Genomic DNA, 12,005 nt, shown 5'->3' with positions numbered 1-12,005 from the left:
CTCTATCACGTATTAAAATTAATGACGTTTAAACTGGACCACCCTGTATATGTAATTAATTCCTGGATAAATGTGCAAGGACCTTAAAAAACAAAAAAACAACCTTGTTGGTATTTAAATGAAGTTACAAAAAAGGGAATTAACAATTTAATACAAATTTATGAATTCCTTAATAATTTTTCTAATTAAAAGACGCAATTACGAAAAAAGAACTTGTGGATTTGCCTTTGTTAACCTACTGTAACGATATTGGCAACGCCGCAGGACAGCAAATTTTCGAACGATAAAAACGCTACACTACTACTATTTTTCTCAAAATACCTAAAAAATATATTTATATTAAAATTATTAAAAAAATCTTCACCCAAAATAAGGGGACGTTATAACATAGAAAAATGTTTGATTTTTATATTACCATTATAAATCATAAAATTTTTATAACTTTTCATTTCTTCGCCGATATGTTAAAATTGCGCGCCATATAAAAGTGACAGGTTCAATTTTCTCCCGCGCCAGAAGTTACATTAAACAACCCGTCCGTGTAAATAAAACTGGATCTTCGTTCGCCTTTCTAATTTCGCCTCGAGTGTTGACATTTATGACATCTGGAAAAGATGTAAGGAGACGTGCAATTTTCCATTTTACACGTCCTTAAAGTTGAGTTCTCGATAACGTTTGATAAAATTTAGGAGGGGCACGTGTTTAAATTGGAGCGCTCGCTGACACTAATGCAATATTTAATCCAGGTTTTATTCTTAGAAACTGTTTTTATATGAGTTAAATCTTCTTCTCAAACTTCCCAACGCAATATTTCAGTCCTTCCAAACCAACATCTAATACGATTTTTTTAATGGTCAAATAAAATCATTTATAATTAGTATGAATTAGTCTTAAAATGCTCATTTCAGTGACCCCACACTATCTGCAATCTAATTAGCAACATTACCGTCCCCCGTAATAAATCACCGTGATGAACACTTAGATCCCATCTTGGCGTGTCAATACAACAATCGAGCAGGTCCATTAATATCCGCATCTATATAACAATTACAGAAACAGTAACAACAGCAAGAACATTGAGGGCGATAAATCAATTATTGTTCAATTGCACACGTAATTGCGGTATGACCGCCTTGTGACCGTCAATGTGGCTCTCGCTTAATTTGAATTGATACCGTCAATGACAACCAGGATATTACGAGTGATTGAATGAATGGCCGCAACATAGAGCGTATCGATGTACGTTTGATTTGTGATTTGACCCTTGCTTGGTTTGTTGTGATTTAGTGTTTAAAGTGGCTCCTCGGTAGATTATCGGAGACGTCTGGTATTAATTAAGTTATTATTGTTTAGATTTTGAATTAATTTATGTTGCTATTATCATAAATTATATTCTCATGATAGTACATATAATACGAATAACAATTAGGAGCAAACCAAAATCAACAAATTTCAGACTTGGCGTGATTTATTTAAGGAATAATTGAAAGTAAATATTTGATATTTAAGATATTTTTGACAATTGCCTGGTCGGTCTCTTTGAAGCTTAATAGATATTGAATGGCCAAAGATCTGTCTCAACTATTGCACTTAATATATGGAAGGTATAGATCCAAAAACGTTAAATGAAAATTTTAAAAGAAAGCATGAAAGACATAAAAAAAATGCAAATACTCAAAAGAACATCGACAAAACAAGTCAACTGCTAACATCCATATTGAATACGACAGCAAGAGAAATAGTAGAGCAAAAAAGAGAAAAAACATGCAAGCTTAGGAATTGTAAGAAAAGTATTGAAAAAAAGAGACAATTATACTAAAAGAGAAAAAAATTGAAAATGTTAGCAAAAGAGATAAGGAGAATAGTAAGAGGCGATCTAAATGAATGCTATGAAAGAAAAACTAAAAAACAATTGGAGAAAAGGATAAACAATCAAACGAAATGACATAAGGGATAGAGAAGAGAAGATAATTTATAGACTTCAAAAGTTCAAACAATAGTGAAATCAGAAAACAGATGAAGATTATGGAGGAGATCTATGATGCCAAGATCGTGAATACTGTTTAGTGAACGTATAGATTAAGGAAAGATACCTAAAAATTAAAATAACGCTATTGTAATATTATTATACAAGAAAAGAGAATAAATTAAGAGAATCACCGTTCCATTTCTTATTATTTTTTTTTATTATTTCTTTATTATCGCAAGTATATAAACTATTTACAAAAGTTCCTACGAATAAACTGACTAATTATATAATAAAATATAATTACTCTAAATAAATATATTAGTTATATAACAAAATAGACTAATTAATGATATTAATCCCAGCCAAAACAAGCGGGTTTTGCCTTTTTAGTTGCTTAGACTGCTCTTCATTCATTTATGCAAGTGTACAGTGGTTGATCGATCCATTATCAAAATATGATGTAAAAATACTCTTTTTATCTCTTACCAAAACTTTACAACATCGTCTAAAAATCATATCAAGTTCTCAATCATTTGATGCTCTTGAAATTTATTGATCCTCACACTTTTTTATTAACTTATTTCACCTTTTCAATAAACTAAAAAAATTATCTAATATAAAATTCCACACTGTTGGGCGCCAAGATATACCAATTAATAAATAAAAACTTCACTTAAGAATTACATTTTAAAAAGTCTATTTATCTACAAGGTATGTATATAACCCCTATTTGCTGCGTATGGTGGTTTATATACTTTGTCTACTAAAAAAGTTATAAAATCTCAATCACCTTCCGGATTATTTACGAGGGAAAAATTATCACCAGACGTGTCTCACTCCAGATACTGTTTACTTTATTAAGCTCAGAGTGGTAACACGTAATCAATTAGTTTTTTCAATAGAATTTCAAATCTTATATTTTCTTGCTAAATAATTTATTAAAATCAAACCTTATCTGAATCATTACAATGATCTTACTCATTTTTGCTCACCGAGTCTTTGGAATTATTACGATGAATATTATAGCGTTTAATAAATGCTGATCATTATCAAACAAACTTTATCGTTGCATTGAAACTTGATCAGATGATCAGAGAACTAATATCGATAATCATCGAGATGATTTTTTTAATAATTTTATGAGTGAAAAAATCTATTTGATTCATAACAAATATTTTGTGCATTTTTGATCAATAAGACGATAAAATCAAGAAAATTATCGGAGTCTTAACAAATTGATTATCGTATTTATTTTTGGTAAATGAAGCTAAGTAATTAATGATTATTTGATTAATATGTGGTCAATAAATATTTACACAAAATATTTAATTAACTCAAATTAACTTATAATAATTATTCCATCAATTCGTGGCCGTTTAATGCTTGTAATCAACAAACCGATTTATCTGCATTAAAGCCAACATGTTGCTACTGTAATGCTTTATAATCAATAACATGAAAATTTTATAAATTCGTCACCGCATTTTAATTTTATACTAAAGGTAACTTCATTGGATAATTATTTATTTTCCTCTTATTATTTAATATATCCTAAAAAGGGATATCACTTTAGGGTTCTTCTACTTTTTGTGCAATATTTTGCACAAACTTATTTAAAGCAAAGCTCCACTTTTCTCATTTTTTTTAAATTTTGATAAAGATCCTAAGTAAAGAAACTTCATTCCTTTGATACCGCTCTCTCCAGGTAAGTAAATACTGGACACTTTTCGCTTGTTTAGTACTCCTGCCCTTTTACAACTTTTTGCGCGCCCCAGATTTTACTGTTTTTTGATGGTGGAAACGTATTAGACAAATGTAGATATCAACCGGGTTCTTTCGACTTTATCACTATGATTTTTTCTTGTATCGACGGGTTTATTGGCGCAATAAAAGCCACAGTAAAAATTTTTAGGTGAATTTCATAGGGGGAGGAAACTATTCGTTACATACGTGCAAAGATATACTAAGTAGTCTCTTTTATTTTTAATAAAAATCTTAACGGTCTAGTAGATCAATAATGAAGGGTTAATATCTGTGCTCTTTCCCTTTTATATTACTTACTTTATAATTAGAAAATATACTGAAATTCCCCTCGGGTGCACGTTCGGACAGTCGAGCCTTTAGGGCTTTCCAGGTCAGACTCGGTTCATTAATAAAATATGAAGCGAATATATTGCATTGAAATATCTACAGTCGGGATTCTCATATAAGAGAACTTATTAGGGAACTTAATGTGGTTTTGCTAATTTATTAGGAAAATTAAAAATATTTATGATACCGGTATACCCTATATATATTTTTTTGAATTATAAATGTTAATGTTACAGATCTGTAAGTTCGTTAAGAACTGTGCAAAACTAAATATTTTTTTTAGTCTTATTTTATTGGGTATTACGTCACTTTTACAGTAAAAATCAGTTGAGAAAATATTATCTCACACTCTCAAATAATTAAAAGAAGAAGTAAGTATGAAAAACCTATTTATTTATTAAAAATACCTAATATGAATCAACGTTTCAGTGGCTATACCTACTACTGTTAAGGTAAAAAAATTTAGTTAAATAAAATTAAAAATTAAAAAAAAATTATATTTTTTTTTAATTTCCAGTTTGCCTTTTTTACTTGATATTTGTAATTTGACGATTGTTTAACTTTTATATAAATTGTTTTAAAAAATAATTAATCATTCAAACATTACTTTTTAGAGAAAGAGGTGCGATCCTAATGTAATTTAATAATAGAAAATATATAAATGAAATATATTTTAATTTATCAATTAATTTTAAAATTGCCCTGTTGTACGTTTTCCTTTAGCAACGGAATCCTTGTACTAATGAAATTAACCGAATAAGTAGCATTTATGTTCATTTAACATTAGAAATGCATTTTTCTTTAATTTGCGTAATTTTGAAATCTGGCTTTGAAATTTGCTAAAATTGTTGATTTGTGGTAAAAAGTGGTTGATTTATGGTTGATTTTTTTCAGTTGTTAATTGTTGAATATTACAAATTATATTTACATGATCCTAGAAGCTTTTTACCATTCCTGTCTTTACCAATATTGGATGAATATAATTAAAATTGAGAAATCTATTAGTATAAGTTAGTTTACAGTAAATTTTAGTTATTATTAGCAAAATTTTGTTTTGTAAAACTTTTTTAATTAAAATATCAAGAATAGGCTGACCATCAGCCTCCTTTTCGAGAATAAATTTTTTAGTAGATTCTTTGTAGTTAATGTAATTTAAGAAATTATTAAGTCCTATTTGGGTATAATGATATATCGAAAAAAATTCATCAATATATAGCCACTATACTTTAGGTTTTTTTTTCATTAAATGAATTAATATTTTCAGATTTAAAATTTTTGATAGGGTGAAGTGAAAAAAATGATAGTGGCACTTCAAAATTTCATATTAAAAAAACCAAAAGAGAAATCGGGTTCATTTTTAGTAGGCACAGAGCTTATTTCTTTGTTAAATCAATGTCATATTTATTTATTTTTTGTCTGCTTCTGTTTTTTTTATAAACAATAAAAAAAATATCGGCTGATTACACTTGCCCCAGAGAATGGGGCAAGTAGTGTACTCACGGCTCCTAACTGCCATATACTTACTCTGCCGATGGATCTGGGGCAAGTGTCCTATAGTATGAAAAATTCTGGGTTAAAAAAAAACTAGCTTGATACCTATCTTAATTTATAAGGAAGTTATGAACTTTTTTCGTGGAGCAATGATAGGGAATAATACTCAAAGATTTTCTGAAAAGTATATTACGTAAGTAAGTTAAGCAAAACAGGCTGTGACATGTTTTTTTTTTAATTTATTTAACGTTATATAAGGTAAAGGATACTGGAAAATGTTTTTGAAGGTGGTAGACAATGGTACAGTGAATACATCTTGTCGGACTTGCATTGTCTTATTTATTTAATGTAACACGACGTTTCGGTTGGTAAGTATCTCTTGATAACGGTTGGAGATACTTACCAACCGAAACGTCGTGTTACATTAAATAAATAAGACAATGCAAGTCCGACAAGATGTTTTCGATACTGGAAAAGTTAGTTCTCCTCTTCGCCCTAAAGTGGGTTTTGGTAAAACTCGCTCTATATCTGATGCAGCCACTAAGTGATGGTCCTCTTGTTCAGGCCAGTGAAACACTGAACTATGCGCGTTTCGGTTTGATTTTTTTTAAAACTTAATGGTAGGTTGCGATTCTTCATCAAGCGTTGTTATTTGACCAGCATAGAAAAGTATACTTTTCTTTCCTTTAAATGAGACCAAAACCCAGTTTCCAATGTTAAGGTTTTCTACCCCTTTGAGAAACAATTCGTCTTGTTTTAATGCTTCTTCATCTTCCTCTAACCTTTTTGCATAAGTCTCAAAGGTGACGTCGTCGGATTCACTGTCACTTAAAATTTGCGGTTCGTCTTCATCTGAAGAGCTCTCATTAATATATTTTGCTGTGATTTTTTTTTTGATTCCTTCTTTGTTTTCTTTGATTTATCTTTCACTATTCTTTCATCTTCTTTTTCTTGCTCAGCCTTTTTCTTTTTTTCTATGTTTTCTTTTGCTGTTATAATTTCAGCTCCCGGAGCTACCCTTTTTCTTCTTTCTTTTTCGTTAGGGCGGGGCGATTGCCTCACTGTTTCCAGCAACAATTCTTCAAATGATACAGAACCACTACTTGGTGCTGCTATTGGTATTGGTCTACTTGGCCCTGCTATTGGTTCTGGTCGCGGTTCTGATGCTAGCTGCTGCGTGGTTGGTTTCTCTCTCGATGGCTCTTCATGGCTGCTTGTGCTGGGTTCATTAAGAGGTTATTCTGTGGCAGGTTGGGGATTTCTCAAACGTTCTTCATATCTTCGTAGAGCTTCTGGATCATATTTAGAGCGGTCGATGACAGATCTATTAAATGGACATATTCCTCCTCTACGAAAGCCCGATGCCAGTAAAGCTGAATCTGTCTCTTTCCAAATTGTGCTCACAAGTACCGAAAAATCTTTCTTTGGTATTTTAACACCCACATGTTTTCTTTGGTACTCCGCTAATTTGAAATCCCACCGTGACTTAAGGCTCGTAAAGACCGCTAGGTCCATGGGTTGCAATAGGTGGCTGGAGGGTGGAGGTAATTTAAGTACAATTATATCATTTTAGACAGCCGCCTCGATAAGTTTTGGGTCTACGGGCGTTGAATGTCCATCAAACAAAAGCAGGATTGGTCTTTCAGGTACAACGTTGCGAATAAAAGTTTTTGTAAAATAGTTTACAAAGATTTCGGTTTCCATCCAACCATTTGGAGACGCAGCATAAGTACCTGGAAAGGTAGATCCCTTGGGAGCCAGCCAGGTACTCCATAGATTTTTTCTCTTAAAAACAATTAATGGAGGCAGTTTATTTCCATTGGCGTTGCCACCCATGAGAACTGTCGTACTCTCTCTTCCAGGCCCGGTGGTTATTCTTGAAGCAGGGGCATTTTTCTGACCCACAATTTTAGTTTTACTTGGATCGAGCGTAAAACTAGTTTCGTCGATGTTATAAATCTGAGAAGGCTTATTTTGCAGGTCGTTATTTTTTAAGGTTGCTTTTAACATGTCAAAATATTGTTTAATTACAAATGGATCATTGGCTTTTTTTCTGGCATACTCCAGTCCTTGTGGTTTTTTTAAAGATAGCCTGTGCCTTTTTTTAAAGGATAAGGACCAATCCTCGCCAGGTATTCAATCTTTAAATGGCGTTTTTATATTATTTTTCGTGACATACTTTCCCACCAATTCCAAGATTTCCTTTCTGAGCCCCCAACCCCACTTCTTTATGATTTTTATGGCATTCACTAATTTTTTTTTATCAGCTGCAGATATTGCGGTGGATCTTCCTTTGGAAGCGCTTTTTGATCCTCGGGTTCCTCGTAGGTGTTTTTGAAGAGTGAAAATGGGATTTGATATCTCTGGGCAGCACCACGAATCCTGATACGATTTTCTTGGATGTTTCTGATCGCATCTTTTAAAAGTTCAGCACTGTAAAAAGGGTCTTGTTTCTTTTTTTTATACACTCTCACCATTTTGAAGGAACTCACTAGGAACTGTATAAACTAGTCTTAGATCGGTCCTATTTAAAGATTTCTACAATGTCTTTACAATTAATTAAAGTCTTTGGTAAGTATTTCTTTGATATTAGTCTTAGCCTGTAATAATAGAGAAAATGATAGGTTATAGCCTAAAAACTCAAGAAGGAGGAGGCTGGGGTAAATGTAATCGCTGGCATACATTTTTTGTTAAGTATCGAAAATCAAATCTGATAGCCGAATCAACGTCCTTGTCAAAAATTACCTAAGGCAGCAAAATATTACAACTAAATACTAATATTAGCAGTAGTAATAGGGAATTAAAATTCCTAAAAGGCACTCACAAAATTATTATAAATGTCAAAGTACAAAACAGAAAAAGGGAAATCTTTGAAACTGGAACTAAGAGGTTAATAAAAAGTAATATGGGTATAAAAGGGTCATATTTTCAAATTTCGAAGAATATGTTTCAAAACGTTATAAAAAAAATCATAGGGCTTGATTACATTTGCCCTATGATTACATTTACCCCACTTCACCCTACATACGTAATTTAAATTGATGAAATAAAAATAATAAATAACAAATACCCTTTAAATTTTTTATGATTTTTTGAAACAGTTTATCAAAGTCAAACAATCGTCAAATTATATAAAATGTATAATAAAATTAATTTAATAAAGAACCAAAAAACAAGATATTAAAGAGAGATAACTATATTTTTTATATTTTTAATTTAATTTAATTTACCTTGATAATGATAGTATAGATATAACTACCGAGACGTTGGTTCAAATTAGGTATTTTTATTAAATAAATAGGTTTAGTTTAATAAATAAGTTGATTTTTAAATAACTTAGATTAAATTAAATAAAAAATGGAAAGGTATGGACTCTAGGAAGTTTACTTTCTTCTTCTTTTCAATATTTAAGCATGTTAGATAGTCTTTGCTAAATTGATTTAAATTACTATAAAAGTGACGTAATACCCAACAAAATAAGTAACTCATTATGAATTCGTCACAACAATTTCCTCATTTATTAAATAGTCCTTTTTGTTATACAAAAATATAATTTGCCTAAAGTTTTTAAGACTTTTTTATTCCATAAATTTTTATAAGTGGTTATAATCTACGTCCAAAATAAAATTAGAAACTAACAATATCAGATTCCAACAATCTTAGGTTAAAACATAAATTAAGATAGAACATTGTTAGAAATATATATATATTTTTTAATATGAGTGAATATATAAAAGTAAAAATTAATTTCCTATAAAGAGGTAGGTCAATGTGGCACGAAGTGCTAAAAGTACTGTCCATTTACCTCCATGCAATAGTAAAGATTTTGTTCGAATATATTTAAGCTTATTTCGACTTATTTGTCTACATTTTATAATACCGTTTAAATAGTTATAAACTAATTATAGTACCAAGTGTAAAAAAAGAGCCTTTTTTGATAAATGGGAAACTTGTCAAACACGATATTCCCATAAAAAAAAGGGGATTTTATATACCTGTAACATACAAAAAATTTTCTACTACCAAAGAAAAAATCCAAAAAAATATCAAATTACTTTACGCACTTAAACGACTTTACGGTGGAAAAAACGTCAAAACATTTGTTGGCAAATTTTAAATTAAACGTCAAATTACTGTTTACGCACTCAAATAAACGTCAAATAATTTTTTACGTACTGGCGCGTAAAAAGTCTTTTTTCTACTAGAGTGCCTAAAGTGCTCACTTTACTTTTTTGGTATTTGATAGGACCATGTTAGTTTTTTTGCAAAGCTTTTGTCTACAGATATTCTGGATTAATAAGTACACTTATACAGGGTTCGCTTAGTAATAATTATTGTAATCTGGATAATTCTTGAATATTATATCAGTTTTATTAAAAACTCCTCTAAAGACCAATCAGTTAAGTATTATGTATTTTCCTAAATAATGATATCTTTGCAAAACAATTAACAGAACGTCAAGTGTCATTTTTATTTTTGACAGATGACTTTAAAATCAGATCCGTATTAAGCATAAAATTCACATTTTAATAAAATAAAATTTGGGCTTTCACTCACTCTTTCACTTCTCAGGCTGTGTAAAGGTTTACTTTTTAGGCACTAGTACCTAAAAAGTAATTTGACGTTTAATTTATAATTTGTCAACAAATGTTTAGACGTTTTCTTACCGTTAAGTCGTTTAAGTGCGTAAAGTATTTTTATATTTTTCGACTTTTTTTAATGTTTTTTTGGTAGAAAAAATTTTGTATGTTACACGTGTGCAAGATTCCCTTTTTTTATTTATGAGAATTGTCGCATTTGACAAATTTTCCATTCATCGAAAAACGCTCATTTTACACACTTATTACATAAATAACCATTTTAGGTATTAGTGCATAAAAAGTGAAACTTTACACACCCTGGGAAGTGTGTTAAGTGAGAATTTTACGCACGGTATTTAAAATCTATTTTCCCTAAAGGCAATTTTAAAGATCCTTCAAATATAATACTTGGATACACTAAATCATGCAGGTTAAACCTGACAAAATCCGGTTTCCAAACTAAACAAAACTCGACGGCAAAAGCTAAATCGCCGTATAGCCAAACCAATTAATAAATCAATTTCCTGGCCGCGATCCCTGCAGCTTTTCCCCAAAACAGGAAAGGATAAATATCCAGGATGGTCCTGATCCTCTCGCGTAGTAACCTGCTGCAGTGTCCTTAGAATTTACGGCGGCGATGGCCAATTAATTACCCAATCTCGGTTAGATCACCCTTTAGGTGGCTTATTTCTCCGCTCTCCGATGTCGTTTATCAGTGTAACTACTATACTGGATGCAGCCAAGCCACGTATGTGTCTGTGTGTGTGTGCACCATCCCATGTTAAATGTCTTAGGTGGTGGATGCGGTTAATTAAAATTGTTTTACATCACTCAAATAGTAACTAGGATGTTTTTTTGTGCAAAATAAATACAGGTACATGCTGTTCTATGATAAGGTTCGTGATATTTAGCATAAATCACTCCAAAGATTTCTTGCAATCGACTTAGAAAGTTTAATCTTTTTAAATTTTTAGGTACTTCCAGGCATGAATTTTTTTATAACGAATTATGAAATTACAAAATGGCAAAAATGAACTTAGCTTACACCGAATCAATCAAGGCAAAGAAACATCATAACAAATTAATGCTTAAGTCATATCTAGACGTAATATGCACCCATAGCAAAAAAAACAAGTAATAAAACTAAAAACAAGATCAGCTCAATCTAAAACCCCAAATAACAAAACCCATATACGTGTCTCTCTGTTTGGGATTTGATAAGAGGAAACAACTGATACCGGAGAATGAAAAATCACCCCTAAATCGATCCCCATATTTATCCACCCCCGTTGATCTGTTACAGATGTCGATTTTATGATACTCGTACGCGCGCTGCCTTTCTTAACGGCCCTTCTTAATGTCCCTGTCAATAACATTCAAAAGGGAATCCGGGATAGAGAGGGCGAGGTAATATATACGACGTGTTTTTTTTGCGGTTTATAAAACGAGATGTATGCTTGATTTGTTTTTTATCTTATCTTACGAAGGACTCGATTTCGAGTTGGGTCTTCATGGAAGCGCCATTTGTCATATTTAAAACGTTGAATTTGTTGCTTCTTTAGCTCAGCTTTAGCTAAATCAACATCCTCTTGCTTAGGTATAAATTATTCTCTCTAAAAGGGAGAAGTTCCGAACTTACGGAATGTTGCAGTTATTTTTTCACAGCCTAAAAACCAAAATCCTTCATTAGCAAATCTCAGACCTGTCAACTGATTTAAAAATAATGGCAAAAATTGTCAAGCGACAAATTAGGGAATATTTAAAAATAAATAACTGATCTAATTAGAGTTTTACAAGGTCTTTTGATTGCACTAGTCCTTTTAGATACGACTTAGGCTTTTGATTTAATTTCTTTATTTAGCAATTTTTCTAGT

At 31.1% G+C, this 12,005-nt stretch overlaps 1 long non-coding RNA gene across 2 annotated transcripts in view; it reads right to left on the bottom strand.

Moving 5' to 3' along the window:
- Positions 1-9,613, bottom strand: part of LOC126740390 (uncharacterized) — a 31,337-nt gene extending 21,724 nt beyond the window's left edge. For both annotated transcript variants that reach the window (XR_007661894.1, XR_007661895.1), the window contains exon 1: positions 9,547-9,613. This is a non-coding gene — a long non-coding RNA (uncharacterized LOC126740390). The remainder of the gene's footprint in view (positions 1-9,546) is intronic.
- Between the last annotated feature and the right edge of the window lie 2,392 nt (positions 9,614-12,005).

Source organism: Anthonomus grandis, chromosome 9 (genome assembly GCF_022605725.1).
Source record: "Anthonomus grandis grandis chromosome 9, icAntGran1.3, whole genome shotgun sequence".
Classification (NCBI taxonomy): Eukaryota; Metazoa; Arthropoda; class Insecta; order Coleoptera; family Curculionidae; genus Anthonomus; species Anthonomus grandis.
Note: the sequence above shows the minus strand (reverse complement) of the source record. Positions and strands in the feature narration are given on the sequence as shown.